Raw genomic sequence first — 16,312 nt, forward strand, 5'->3', positions numbered from 1 at the left:
TGAAGTAAGAACATAACGATATCCACTGCATGCCTCGGCACTCATTGGACTGCATACATCAAAATGTATTACTTCCAATAAGTTGCTCTCTTGTTCCATCTTACTGAAAACGAGGACTTTCAGTCATCTTGCCCATGTGGTATGATTTGCATGTCTCAAGTGATTCAAAATCAAGTGAGTCCAAATGATCCATCTGCATGGAGTTTCTTCATGCACATATACCAATAGACATGGTTCGCATGTCTCAATCTTTTCAAAAACGAGCGAGTCCAAAGATCCATCTACATGGAGCTTCTTCATGCGTTTTATACCAATATGACTCAAGTGGCAGTGCCACAAGTATGTGGTACTATCATTACTATCTTATATCTTTTGGCATGAACATGTGTATCACTACGATCGAGATTCATTTTAGGTGCAAGACCATTGAAGGTATTATTCAAATAAACAGAGTAACCATTATTCTCCTTAAATGAATAACCGTATTGCGAGAAACATAATCCAATCATGCTCAACGCAAACACCAAATCTCGATGGTAGAGGGAGCATGCGATGCTTGATCACATCAACCTTGGAAACATTTCCAACACATATCGTCATCTCACCTTTAGCTAGTCTCCGTTTATTCCGCAGCTTTTATTTCGAGTTACTAACACTTAGCAACCAAACCGGTATCTAATACACTGGTGCTGCTAGGAGTACTAGTAAAGTACACATTCATATAACGTATATCCAATATACTTCTGTCGACCTTGCCCGCCTTCTCATCTACCAAGTATCTAGGGTAGTACTGCTTCAGTGACCGTTCCCCTCATTACAGAAGCACTTAGTCTCGGGTTTGGGTTCAACCTTGGGATTCTTCACTAGAGCAGCAAATGACTTGCTATTTCATGAAGTATCCCTTTTGCCCTTGCCCTTCTAGACTAGTGGTTTTACTAACCATCAACAATTGATGCTCCTTCTTGATTTCTACTCTCGCGGTGTCAAACATCGCGAATAGCTCAAGGATCATCATAACTATCCCTGATGAAGCTCTACTAGCTTGGTGGCAGTGACTATGGAGAACCATCACTATCTCATCTGGAAGATTAACTCCCACTCGATTCAAGTGATTGTAGTACTCAGACAATCTGAGCACATGCTCAACGATTGAGCTTTTCTCCCTTGGTTTGCAGGCTTAAGAAACTTGTCAGAGGTCTCATACCTCCTGACGTGGGCACTAGTCTGAAATCCCAATTTCAGTCTTCGGAACATCTCATATGTTCTGCGACGTTTCACAAACGTCTTTGGTGCCACAATTCTAAAGTGTTAGCATTACGCACTGAACTATCACGTAGTCATCAAAACGTGTGTGTCAGATGTTTCGCAACATCTACAGACGACGATGAGGTTCAGCACACCGAGCGGTGCATTAAGGACATAAGCCTTCTGTGCAGCAATGAGGACAATCCTCAGTTTACGGACCTAGTCCGCATAATTGCTACTACCAACTTTCAACTAAATTTTCTCTAGGAACATATCTTAAACAGTAGAACTAAAGCGTATGACATAATTTGCAAAGACCTTTTGACTATGTTCATGATAATGAAGTTCATCTGATTATTGAACTCCCACTCAGATAGACATCCCTCTAGTCATCTAAGTGATTCATGATCCGAGTCAAACTAGGCCGTGTCCGATCATCACGTGAGATGGACTAGTCATCATCGGTGAACATCTCCATGTTGATCGTATCTGCTATACGACTCATGTTCGACCTTTCGGTCTCTTGTGTTCCGAGGCCATGTCCGTACATGCTAGGCTCGTCAAGTCGACCTAAGTGTTTTGCATGTGTTCCGAGGCCATGTCTGTACATGCTAGGCTCGTCAACACCCGTTGTATTCGAACGTTAGAATCTATCACACCCGATCATCACGTGGTGCTTCGAAACAACGAACCTTCGCAACGGTGCACAGTTAGGGGGAACACTTCTCTTGAAATTTTAGTGAGGGATCATCTTACTTACTACCGTCGTTCTAAGCAAATAAGATGCATAACATGATAAACATCACATGCAATCAAGTAGTGACATGATATGGCCAATATCATTTTTGCTCCTTTGATCTCCATCTTCGGGGCACCATGATCATCTTTGTCACCGGCATGACACCATGATCTCCATCATCATGATCTCCATCATTGTGTCTTCATGAAGTTGTCACGCCAACGATTACTTCTACTTCTATGGCTAACGCGCTTAGCAATAAAGTAAAGTAATTTACATGGCGTTATTCAATGACACGCAGGTCATACAAAAAATAAAGACAACTCCTATGGCTCCTGCCGGTTGTCATACTCATCGACATGCAAGTCGTGATTCCTATTACAAGAATATGATCAATCTCATACATCACATATATCATTCATCACATCTTCTGGCCATATCACATCACATAGCACATGCTGCAAAAACAAGTTAGACGTCCTCTAATTGTTGTTTGCAAGTTTTTTACGTGGCTTGTATAGGTTTCTAGCAAGAACGTTTCTTACCTACGTAAAACCACAACGTGATATGCCAATTTCTATTTACCCTTCATAAGGACCCTTTTCATCGAATCCGTTCCGACTAAAGTGGGAGAGACAGACACCCGCTAGCCACCTTATGCAACTAGTGCATGTCAGTCGGTGGAACCTGTCTCACGTAAGCGTACGTGTAAGGTCGGTCCGGGCCGCTTCATCCCACAATGCCGCCGAAACAAGATAAGACTAGTAACGGCAAGAAGAATTGGCAACATCTACGCCCACAACTACTTTGTGTTCTACTCGTGCATAGAAACTACGCATAGACCTAGCTCATGATGCCACTGTTGGGGAACGTAGCAGAAATTCAAAATTTTCTACGCATCACCAAGATCAATCTATGGAGTAATCTAGCAACGAGGGGAAGGGGAGTGCATCTACATACCCTTGTAGATCGCGATGCGGAAGCGTTGCAAGAACGCGGATGAGGGAGTCGTACTCGTAGCGATTCAGATCGCGGTTGATTCCGATCTAAGCACCGAAGAACGGTGCCTCCGCGTTCAACACACGTGCAGCCCGGTGACGTCTCCCACGCCTTGATCCAGCAAGGAGAGAGGGAGAGGTTGGGGAAGACTCCATCCAGCAGCAACACGACGGCGTGGTGGTGGTGGAGGAGCGTGGCAATCCCGCAGGGCTTCGCCAAGCACCGCGGGAGAGGAGGAGGAGGGAGAGGGGAAGGGCTGCGCCGAAAAAGAGACGTTCTCATGTCTGTATGGCAGCCCAAACCTCAAGTATATATAGGGGAGGGGGAGGGCTGCGCCCCCATCTAGGGTCCCCCCCCCAAAGGGGTGCGGCCAGCCCTAGATGGGGTTTGGGGGGCGGCCAAAGGGGTGGAGAGAGGGGGCGCCCCACTAGATGGGCCTTAGGCCCATCTGAGACTAGGGTTTCCCCCCCTTCCCCCTTTCCTGCGCCCTGGCCTCTTGTGGGGGGGCGCACCAGCCCACCTGGGGCTGGTCCCCTCCCACACTTGGCCCATGCAGCCCTCTGGGGCTGGTGGCCCCACTTGGTGGACCCCCGGGACCCTCCCTGTGGTCCCGGTACATTACCGATAACACCCGAAACCTTTCCGGTGACCAAAACAGGACTTCCCATATATAAATCTTTACCTTCGGACCATTCCGGAACTCCTCGTGACGTCCGGGATCTCATCCGGGACTCTGAACAACATTCGGTAACCACGTACATACTTTCCCTATAACCCTAGCGTCATCGAACCTTAAGCGTGTAGACCCTACGGGTTCGGGAACCATGCAGACATGACCGAGACGTTCTCCGGTCAATAACCAACAGCGGGATCTGGATACCCATGTTGGCTCCCACATGTTCCACGATGATCTCATCGGATGAACCACGATGTCGGGGATTCAATCAATCCCGTATGCAATTCCCTTTGTCTAACGGTATGTTACTTGCCCGAGATTCGATCGTCGGTATCCCTATACCTTGTTCAATCTCGTTACCGGCAAGTCTCTTTACTCGTTCCGTAACTCACATCATCCCGTGATCAACTCCTTGGTCACATTGTGCACATTATGATGATGTCCTACCGAGTGGGCCCAGAGATACCTCTCCGTTTACACGGAGTGACAAATCCCAGTCTCGATTCGTGCCAACCCAACAGACACTTTCGGAGATACCCATAGTGCACCTTTATAGCCACCCAGTTACGTTGTGACGTTTGGCACACCCAAAGCATTCCTACGGTATCCGGGAGTTGCACAATCTCATGGTCTAAGGAAATGATACTTGACATTAGAAAAGCTCTGAGCAAACGAACTACACGATCTTGTGCTAGGCTTAGGATTGGGTCTTGTCCATCACATCATTCTCCTAATGATGTGATCCCGTTATCAACGACATCCAATGTCCATGGTCAGGAAACCGTAACCATCTATTGATCAACGAGCTAGTCAACTAGAGGCTTACTAGGGACATGGTGTTGTCTATGTATCCACACATGTATCTGAGTTTCCTATCAATACAATTCTAGCCTGGATAATAAACGATTATCATGAACAAGGAAATATAATAATAACCTATTTATTATTGTCTCTAGGGCATATTTCCAACAAGCATTAAAGCATCAAGTCCCATTTATCCCATACGCAACAACCCCCTTACTCGGGTTTATGCTTCTGTCACTCAAGCAACCCACTATAAGCGAATCATGAACGTATTGCAACACCCTACAGCGGGAATCCCTCACGCTTGCGCGACACGGAGGGCGCAATAGGACAACACCAAAATAAAACATACAACTCATATCAATCTAGATCATCAATCAACCCAAAGACAAAGGATATCTACTCAAAACATCATAGGATGGCAACACATCATTGGATCATAATATGTGGCATAAAGCACCATGTTCAAGTAGGGATTACAGCGGGGTGCGGGAGAGTGGACCGCATAAAAGAGATGGGATGGTGATGTTGATGAAGACGATCACCGCGGCGATGATTACCCTCCCGATGGCACTCCGGCGCCACCGAGAGAGAGGGGGAGAGGTTCTCCCCCTTGTGCTTCCTCCTCCATGGCCTCCCCCCTAGATGGGGATAGGTTCTCCCTCTGGTCCTTGATCTTCATGGCAATGATGGCCCCTCCGGGATCCTCCTCCATGGCCTCCGGTGATGATGGCCCCCTTCGGCAGTGTGCTAGAGAGGGCCTAGATTGATTTCTCGTGGCTACAGAGGCTTGCGGCAGCAGAACTCCCGATCTAGGTTATTTTCTCGAGGTTTGGGCATTTATAGGAGAGGTTGGGGCGTCGAGGACAAGTCAGGGGGCCCCACGGGAAGTCCACGAGGCACAGGGCGCGCCCCAGGGGGTGGGCGCGCCCTCCACCCTCATGGGGCCCACGGGACTCCCCGCCAGTAACTCTTTGTTCCATTATTTTTTATATTTTCCAGAAAAATTCTCCGTTGATTTTCAGCGCATTCCGAGAACTTTTATTTCTGCACAAAACCAACACCACGGTAGTTCTGCTGAAAACAGCGTCAGTCCGGGTTAGTTCTAATCAAATCATACCAGAATCATATAAAACAATAGTAAACATGGCATGAATACTTCATAAATTATAGATACGTTGGAGACGTATCAGAGAGCATGAGGGACAAGCCACCGTGCCAAAGAGGAACCACCAAGTGATGGGAAACAAGTTGGAGAAGGCAGGGCCGTGAGTGGCGGCACGACGAGCCGTGGCATGGATGACCACTTTTTTCACCAAAGAGGAGGAGAAGGGCGAGAGATGCACACTCTTCTTGGATGCACAAAAAGAGAGGATGGATTGGTAGTGGGAGAGGGTGAACAACAAGTTACAGTTTCAGAACGAGAGGATTGACTTTTTTCGATAAAGAGTATATATTAATATCGCGAAGATACCAATTACACCCAGCCTCTACAACAATGCCCTAATTACATGACGGATGCACACAGCCAAAAAAGAAGAAGAAACTAAAAAAAAGTCCCACTACAGTCTTTTAGGCCTTGCAGCAACAGCACAACCACCACCAAGACAACACCTTATGTCCAGGTTCTCCAAAAGCAACGCCTCCATGGAGGAAACAGTGCACCAACGCCATCGTCGCTCGATCGTGGATCTTGGGTTTTCACCCCGGAGATAATCCCCGCTCTCAAAACAATGCCTTCAACAAGATCATTGCCAGGCACAACCAATTAAGGTCAGACCTTGGATTTTCACCCTGGAATGCAAGACTTTGAACTTCACTTGTGTTGTCGCCCCCACTTACATACTGCTGCTACGAATCCCCAAACTCCAAGCAAGTTCCTCAATGCCGTAGACTCGAAGCACCATTACTAGTCCTCCAATCTCGGCTTCCATGACATTCTCCGCCTCTGACATCACCATGAAGCTAAACATATTTCCCGATGGCAACAGATAGCAGAGATTCGCGCCGCTCGCTCCTTAACGGGGAACCAATGGGCATGACCTAATTCCACCTGATCCAACAATCTCCAGGCATAACACGCCCATGGGAGTTCGCCGGCAGAGCCTTCCGAAACCCGCCACTCCCGCCAGATCAAGAAGGACAGGCGTCAGGCAGATCTTCGTCTTGGCGCAAGAGGAACCCTAGGACCGCCACCTTTATTCGAGCACACCAGCAGGCCCCCACACCGACGGTCGGAGCAGCATCGGAGAAGGCAGCCGCAGCACACGACCACAAGCAGTCCATGGCAGGGGGCGACCCAGATTGGACCCTTAGGCCCTGATCCGACGCACCACGGCGCCGCCGGAGATTAGTGTCGACGCTGCGCGCCACCCGCCGTGAAGACGCCACTCCGGCTCCAGGCCACGGCTACATGTCGCGCCGCCCTTGAACCGCTGCCACCATTCCACAACCGCCCATGGAGCCGCCGCCACAGTGCACTCTCCTCCCCTCCGTCTTTAGACGAGAAGGGCACCGCCACAGGCGGCGGCATCGGCGGCGGCGCCGGCCAGGGGCACGCCGATGAAGGGGGCTAGAGGGGACGGGGGAGGATCCTCCGGAGTCGCCCGGGCAGAGGCGACCCGGGAGGCGACTAGGTTTCGGATGGGTTTCGGATCACCGCTGTGGATCTGGGGCCTTCCCTTCCCTCCCTTGGCAGAGAAGGTGATGGTTGCGGGAGAGGGGTGGAGTGGCGGCCTGAGAGAGAGAGAGGATTGACTTGGAGAAGCATCGGGCATATGTTAAATGGGAGCTCAAGAAGAAAAAGACTTTTGGATTAATCGAGCTTGAGAAAGATTGCTTACAGTTAGCTCAAAGCACGGAGGATTCGAGGATCATGTTGACCGTCGCTTCCCTGTTAGATCCGAAAGGCAAGAAGTGGCTTGAGAAGAAGGAGATCACAGTATGCATTGTTGGATTGTTGAATTATTGAATTATACTTTATTTTGCTTCGTTGCATTGTTAGATTGTTGAACTGACTATGAGTTTACGCTATATAATGGATGTGTATGGATTGAGGTAATATCACTAGCAGTCATATAACTTGCGATGGATGTTCAGTTTGGTGCTAAAACTTTAAAAAGATGGATTTGTAGTCATATAATTTGTTGTGTGGTGCAAATACGGTGATTTTCTATTCTATCTTGCGCACAACTGCATGTGTGGCATGCCAGTATGGGAGTGGCCCACATGTCAGTGGCTGGAGTATATTTTTCAAGATAACTCCGTGGATTTTCTTTTAAGTACGCACTAGTGTCATTGAACAGTATAGATATATAAAAGAAAAATAGGATTAGGCTGCATTCGAACCATTTACATACTGAAGACTCGCACCAATGACATCTGATGGTTCTGCAGGATAGCTAACATTTATATCCCTTCTCTTAAAACACGTGGGCCCATCAGCTCAAATGGGCTATGGTCAGTGCTGCCCATTTTGCACCTTTGTTTTTTTACAAATTTGTATGTAAATTATTGATCTACAGATTACAAATTTGTTTGTATAATTTAAAATAATATAAATATTTGAAAATTTAAATTTAGAATTCAAAAATATTATAAAAAACTGTACCTTTTTTTGACAAAAGTTGTACTGCTCATAGATGACGAAATTAACATAACAAAAGGGAGCCGCTAGGTCTCGAACCATATGGGCAAAATTAACATAAGAAAAGGGAGCCGCTAGGTCCCTATAATTATCGAAATGTTTGTACAATTAAATATTATATTTGAATTGTAATATTATAGGTATTTGTATTATTTAAATATACAAACGTTTTATAGTTCATAAATATATTGTTTTAGATATATAAATATTTTCAAAATAATACATGAACAGTTTTGAAAGAATTTTATTTCGTTTATATTTACAATATTTATAACACGTGAATTTTAAACATTATTTGTACTACTGCGATCATAATTTACATAGAAAAAAATTCAAAGGCTGCACTGATCATGGTTCATTAGCGATGACGGGCCCACGTGTTACAATCGAAGGAATATAAAATTAGTTATCCTTCAGAATCATTATATGTCATTCAGCGTAGTGGTTACAGCGTGCGCGTGCCTCTAGTTGATCGCGGGTACCAATCCTGCCACCTCCTAATTTTGTTTTATATACTGTTCACTGACAATGGGTCTCACCTGGCTCTCTGCGTACTTAAGAAAAGGTCAGGGGCGAACCCACGTTAACCCACCAGGTAGCACAAAACACCGGGTAAAAAACTCTTTTGCCTTATAAGTATAGAGCCCATATACGATGGGACACCCCTAATTTTTCTAGAAGGACACCCGTACATCACACAAGTGCAGCCCAGTTGTAGCAGCGTGTGACGCTGTATCGATTGAGGAAGCCACGAAGGCCCAGTCCAGCCTGTCCAGGATAGGAGCAGTACATTGATCGATACTTCCCTTCGGCCCTCCGGCCCTTCACCTCGCCTGTTCGTCTGCTCGACTTTGCGCTTCGTGCCATTGTTCTTTCGCCTTCCTCTGTATCCCCGTACGTCGGACACGCCGCCTATTCTGCAGATCGCGGCAAGTCGCCGAATCAGTGGAGAAAAGAAGACACAGGTATGCCACATCAGACCCAGGCCTGATCAGACCCCCAATTCGACGTGCCTCTGCGGCTCTGCCTCAGCCTTTTGTAAATCTTATTCTAATTATTGCTTTGTCTCTCTAACCCTAGGGAATTAGGGGTACTGCCGTACTGGATATTACTAGAGATTTTGACTGTATTGGGTAATTGAACTATTTGAGATAATTGTGCTCCAAGTGGAGACCAATATTGCAAAATTCTAGGACGGCTGGAAGCATCGGCACCATGTCAAGTATGTTTTATACTACAACCGTGCAATTCTAATTCAAGTATTATGTACGTACACATGATTCATAGTTCTTTTCTTTCACGCAAATTTTAATTATCTGAATAAATTGCAAAATTTCAGGAGAAGCTCAGTTTATGGATAGGTTTCTAAAAAAGAGGAGAACCTCAGTGCAAGATGAAAATGTTGGTCCGTCACACGAACATAATCAGAACGATGGCTCAGTTCCGCCACCATCGGATGGACAAATTGATGCATCACCACATGAACAGACTGATGTTCCAGCCCCGCCATCACCACATGGACAAAATGATGCCTCCACACATGAACCTAGTTCTGCCAATACTACAAGGAATTCATCTCAAGTTGAAGAGATCAATTGGGAAGAAGAAATTCAGTTTGATCCAGGTAAAAGGAGAAGCATAGACGAGTACCATCCCAATCAGAGAGATATGGTAAGAAGGAAGTATTTGGCCAATGGCCCTTGTCAACCTCGTACTGCTGATTTTGAAGTGACAGAAATATGTGGTAAAGATAGAAGGTTCGTTCGGGAATGGTTTGATGAGTTTGGGAGCTGGCTTGAGTATAGTGAGTCCAAACGAAAAGCATATTGTTTTTGTTGTTTCTTGTTTAGACCGCGCAAGAAGAAAGAAGCCGGATATGATGCATTTGTTGCAAATGGTTGGTCAAGTTGGAATAAAAAATATAGATTAAAGGAGCATGTAGGAGACATCAATAGTGCTCACAACCAAGCAAAAAGAGATTGTGATGCTTTGCTGAAACAAAAGCAACACATCTATGTTGCTCTAAACAACCAAAGTAATGTTGAGAGGAATGCTTATTATACTCGACTAAATGCCTCAATTGATGTTACTAGAGTGTTACTGAAGCAAGGGTTGCCTTTCCGTGGCCACGATGAGTCTGACGAGTCTCTCAATAAAGGTAATTTCAAGGAATTGCATGCTTACACAGCAGAGCAGAATCCGGAGGTAAGAAAAGTTGTGGCCCATAATGCTCCAGGTAATAATCAGTTGACTTCTTCAAAGATTCAGAAGGACATAGTTGAATGTTTTGCAAAGGAGATATTGCATTCTGTTCTTCGGGAAATTGGGAATGATGTATTTTCTTTGCTAGTTGATGAATCAAGGGATGTGGCTGGTAAAGAGCAAATGGCGGTGGTATTGCGGTATGTTGGTAAATGTGGAAGTGCCATAGAGACATTAGTTGGCCTTACTCATGTGAAGGAGACAACTTCCAAGTATCTCAAGTCTGCCATTGATGATTTATTTGCAGCATATAAATTAAGTTTCAAGCAAGTTAGAGGGCAAGGATATGACGGTGCGAGCAATATGCGAGGTGAGTTTAATGGCTTACAATCCTTAATCATGAGAGAGAATAGCACAGCATATTATGTTCACTGTTTTGCCCATCAGCTTCAGTTAGTTGTTGTGGCTGTTGTTCGGAAGCACAAATGCATTGGTAATTTTTTTGATATGATCTCAGTCTTGTTGAATGTGGTCTCTGGATCCTCAAAGAGAAAGGACATGATTCGAGACAAACATAAAGAACAAGTGTGTGAAGCTTTAGGTTGTGGACTGCTAAAAAGTGGGACATGATTAAATCAAGAACTAGCTCTTCAAAGACCTGGAGACACTCGATGGAGTTCTCACTACAAGACACTTAAGAGTTTGATTGATATGTTCCCTACAGTTGTCAAAGTGCTAGAATATGTGGAAGAAGAAGACAGGGATGACACAAATAGAAGGCAGGCATGTGGTCTTCTTGTTTATTTCCAGTCTTTTGATTTTGTGTTCTACTTACAGCTTATGTCCACTATATTGATAATCACAAACACATTATCATTGGCTCTACAACAGAAGAATCAGGACATTGTGAATGCTATTAATTGTGTGAATTCAACCAAAGCCTCCTTGAATGATCTAAGGAGAAATGGATGGGAATCTGTCCTACATGAAGCATATGTCTTTTGTGACAAGCATGACATTTCCAAGTGGCAAATGGAAGACCAGTATGTGAATCCAAAGAAGCCACGGCAAAAAACAGGTATCACTAATAGGCATCATTATGAAGTGGATTGTTTTAATGATGTTATTGATTGGCTGCTTCAAGAACTTGATAATCGCTTCAATGAGAAAAATTCTGAACTACTTGTTTGCTCAGCGGCTTTGAGCCCAAATGAATCATTTCATGATTTCAACTTAGAACATTTGATGAGTCTAGCTAAACTTTATCCAAAAGATTTTGATGATGGAGAACTCAGGGACCTTAGGCATCACCTTCATCTTTACATTGCTGATGTCCGAGCAGATGATCGCTTCTCTGGATTAAGTAATATTTGTGAGCTCTCTCAAAAAATGGTGGAGACAAGAAAACATATTGTCTATCCCTTGGTTTACCGACTTTTGAAGCTAGCACTAGTATTGCCTGTTGCCACTACTACAGTTGAGAGATCTTTTTCAGCTATGAGAATTGTGAAGACATATTTGCGCAATCGTCTTGGTGACGACACCTTGAAGTACGACCTTATTTGTTATGTGGAGAAAAGCGAAATGAGGAAGGTTACTAATGATGCGGTAATTGATCGCTTTGAAGCCATGAAAAAACGTCGGAAACCATTTTAGGTAGGTAATGGTTTTAACTTACTTATTATTACGCAACTGTTGTTAATATGTTACTAAGTGGTTTTGTTTCTTTTTTATTTGTAGGCAATCAGGATCTAGTGTTGCATTTTCTTGTCGGCGGTTATACTTTATTCAGATTTTGGACACTTTGATTTTCTTTTAATATTCAATTTCCTACGATCAATTAATATTTCAAGTGAAACTCTTTATTCTGGATTCTCGGTAAGCACATTCACGGTTATATCGTATTCTATGTATATTGTATTGTTAACTGTTACTTTTAGATATATTAGTATGTCATATCCAAATATACGTGATAGACATGGGACCCCGGGTCATTTTTATCCTGGGTCCGCCCCTGGAAAAGGTTATCTAAAAAAATGTACTCCGGCCACTGACATGTGGGCCACTCCCATGCTGTCATGCCACATAGATAGGTAGTACGTCAGATACAGTAGAAAGCACTGTATTTGAACAACACAACAAGTTAGATGACCACAAAGCCGTATTTTTAAAGTTTTAGCACCAAACTGAACATTCAGTGCAAGTTTTATGACTGCCAATGATATTACCTCGTACGGATTTGTGGTTTAAATATGACGGCGTGGTTATATACGAGGGCAGAGAGTGAAATCTATTTTGAACCCTGAAATTGTAGTGTGGGACGCGAACAAACCCCCACGTCCAAATCCCTGAAGTCAGTACCCTAGTCTTGTTGATCCTGGTCAATTGTAACCCTAAATCTACTCTAGACTTGTTTGGAAGGAAAATCCTGTTAGAATTAATGGGCTAGGCCCATAGCAATTTCTGAAATCTCAAAGCCCATGTGTAAAATAGCAAGTGGTGGTGCTAAGTTTAGTCCCACCCCGGAAGTTGAAGAAGAGTTGGACCTCTTTATATAGTGGGTTCTCTCCACCACTCTAAGTGGTGTGTGAGAAGAGAAAGGGAAAACCACACGCGCGTGCTCGCTCGCCTCGCCGGGGCGTGGCGAGGCGAGGCGAGGCGCGTACATGCGACATGTGCGTGAATGGTCCGCCGAAATCCGATCCGTCCTTTTGCCGTTTTATTTTTATGTCTTGGCAGACAAGTTTTTGATTTCTTGTCCGGTAAGTATACGAATTAGAAACCGAGTCGGTTTGGGATTGTGATCGCGACACAATACCGCCTCTGGTCCTAATATATATATACAGCTACCGGCTGCGGCCAGAGACACATCGAAAACACCTAGGGTTTTGCCTCATCTCACAACTTGCGCCGCCATCGTAGTCTACTCCATCCCAAACGCCGGCGTGCATCGGCGCGTGGGAGAGCAGGTCTCCGGAACCGTTCGTCTTTGCGATCCTGCACCGGGAGAGGACGAATTAGGTTTTTGGGAAGCGTTGTGCGCGACTGCTCAAATTCGTCATCACGGGTCGTCTTCCGTCCAAGTCGGGCGGTGCTACTCATCGTCGTATTCATCGCCGTCAGCAGCAGATCATTGCCAACATCGTCATCAACACCGTCGCACCCATAATAGCTAACGATCAGTACGTCCAACATCCTCTGTTCATGTCTGTCTCTGCAGCTATTGTTACGTGTTTGCTGTTGTTATGCATGTCTAGTTGTTCTTCTAGTTTGCTAGATTATTGCATGCTAGTATCTCTTCTAGTCATGAATTATTTACTGGAATTAATCATGAACTTGCCTAATATTCCAACAATCCAAAAACCTAATTGTAGGCAATTTCCTGAGTTAACTATGGCTGGATTCGCTGATGCACTGAGGCCGGATAAGTTTACCGGTGTGCACTTTAAGAGGTGGCAGGTGAAGACCACGCTCTGGCTTACTGCTCTGAAAGTTTTCCACGTTAGTGTTGGTGCTCCAGAGGGAATGACTGAGGAAAATCAGAGAAAATTCCAGGAAGCCAATACTATGTTTGTGGGATGCATTCTGAGTGTTCTTGCTGACCGTCTGTGTGATGTGTACATGCACATAAATGACGGAAAGATTCTGTGGGATGCACTGAATGCAAAATTCGGTGCAACAGATGCAGGCAGTGAACTGTACATCATGGAGAGTTTTCATGACTACAAGATGGTGAATAACCGTTCTGTGGTTGAACAAGCTCATGAGATACAGTGCATTGTGAAGGAACTTGAACTCCTTAAATGTGTTCTACCCGACAAATTCGTGGCTGGGTGCATGATTGCAAAGTTGCCTCCTTCATGGAGGAATTTCGCCACAACTCTGAAGCATAAGAGACAGGAGATATCAGTTGAAAATCTGATTGCATCTCTTGATGTTGAAGAAAAAGCTCGGGCTAAAGATACTACTGAAAAAGGAGGTGAGGTTCAGCCTACTGCTAACATGGTGCAGAGGTACCCACAGAACAAGAACAAAGGGAAGAACAAACCTGTTTTCAACAAGCCTACCAAGACTACTACCTTCAAGAAGAAGAAGTTCAACAAGGCTGAGCTAGAGTGCTATGCCTGTGGGAAGCCTGGACACTTTTCCAAGGAATGCCCTGAACGTGTAGACTGTAGAGGGAAAACAAGCTCCAAGACTGTCAACATGGTGACCGCTAGCAATACTGATGGGTATGGTAATTTACCTATTGCGCTTTCAGTATTTCAATCATCTTCGTGGTGGATTGATTCGGGTGCTAACGTTCATGTGTGTGCTGACATCTCCCTGTTTACTTCTTATCAGGTCGCAAGGGATTCTTCCGTCCTAATGGGGAATGGGTCACATGCTTCTGTTCGTGGCATTGGCACGGTGGATCTGAAGTTTACTTCGGGAAAGATCGTGCAACTAAGGAACGTGCAGCATGTCCCTACTATGAACAAGAATCTAGTTAGCGGCTCCCTTCTATGTCGAGATGGATTTAAGGTAGTTTTAGAGTCCAATAAAGTAATCGTGTCAAGATTTGGACAATTTATAGGAAAAGGCTATGAGTGCGGAGGCTTGTTCCGCTTTTCCCTTTCAGATTTTTGCAATAAGTCAATAAACCAAATTTGTGCTAGTGTTAATGATGATGCAAGTATTTGGCACTCTCGTTTATGTCATATTAATTTTGGTTTAATGTCTCGGCTATCCAGCATGAGTTTAATTCCGAACTTCACAGTTGCCAAAGGTTCTAAGTGCCATAGTTGTGTGCAATCTAAGCAACCTCGAAAGCCTCATAAGGCTGCCGAGGAGAGAATTTGGCACCTCTAGAACTCATACATTCTGATCTTTGTGAGATGAATGGTGTGTTGACAAAAGGTGGAAAGAGATATTTCATGACTTTGATTGATGATGCGACTAGATTTTGCTATGTTTATTTGTTGCAAACTAAAGATGAAGCATTAGACTACTTTAAAATCTATAAAGTTGAAGTTGAAAATCAACTAGAGAGAAAGATCAAGCGTCTTAGGTCCGATCGTGGTGGAGAGTATTTTCCCAAAGTTTTTGATGAATTTTGTGAGGAACATGGTATTATTCATGAGAGGACGCCTCCCTATTCACCCCAATCAAATGGAGTGGCCGAGAGGAAAAACCGCACATTGACTGACTTGGTGAATGCCATGTTAGACGCTGCTGGTTTATCTAAGGCATGGTGGGGGGAGGCTCTATTGACTTCATGTCATGTCCTGAATAGAGTTCCAAACAATAATAAGGAGAAAACCCCTTATGAGGAGTGGGTTGGGAGAAAACCATCACTTTCTTATTTGCGCACTTGGGGATGTTTGGCAAAGGTCAATATTCCTATTCCTAAGAAACGCAAACTTGGACCAAAGACAGTGGATTGTGTCTTTCTAGGGTATGCTCAACGGAGCATTGCTTATAGATTTTTAGTGGTAAAATATGAAGTACCTGATATGCATGTTGATACTATAATGGAATCTCGTGATGCAACATTTTTTGAGAACATATTTCCTATGAAAGATATGCATAGCATTGCTAGATTTTCTTCTGAGATAATTCCTGAATCTAGTACAACTGATGAATATTTCGAACAATCACATGAGGAAGTCCTTGAGAAGGATAACAATGAAGTTCCTATAAGGAACGAGAGACAAAGGATTGCAAAATCCTTTGGTGATGATTTCATTGTATACCTTGTGGACGACACACCCAAGACGATTGCAGAAGCATATGCATCTCCGGATGTAGATGATTGGAAAGAAGCTGTTCATAATGAGATGGACTCAATTCTTTCTAATGGAACTTGGGAACTAACTGATAGACCATATGGTTGTAAACCTGTGGGCTGTAAGTGGGTGTTCAAAAATAAGCTAAAGCCTGATGGTACTATTGATAAGTACAAGGCGCGGCTAGTGGCCAAGGGCTACACTCAGAAAGAAGGCGAAGATTACTTTGACAC

At 44.4% G+C, this 16,312-nt stretch overlaps 1 pseudogene; it reads left to right on the forward strand.

The window, feature by feature from the left end:
- The first annotated feature begins 9,324 nt into the window (after positions 1–9,324).
- Positions 9,325–12,066, forward strand: LOC109775849 (uncharacterized; annotated as a pseudogene).
- Positions 12,067–16,312: the final 4,246 nt, after the last annotated feature.

This window comes from Aegilops tauschii, chromosome 5 (genome assembly GCF_002575655.3).
Source record: "Aegilops tauschii subsp. strangulata cultivar AL8/78 chromosome 5, Aet v6.0, whole genome shotgun sequence".
Lineage (NCBI taxonomy): Eukaryota > Viridiplantae > Streptophyta > Magnoliopsida > Poales > Poaceae > Aegilops > Aegilops tauschii.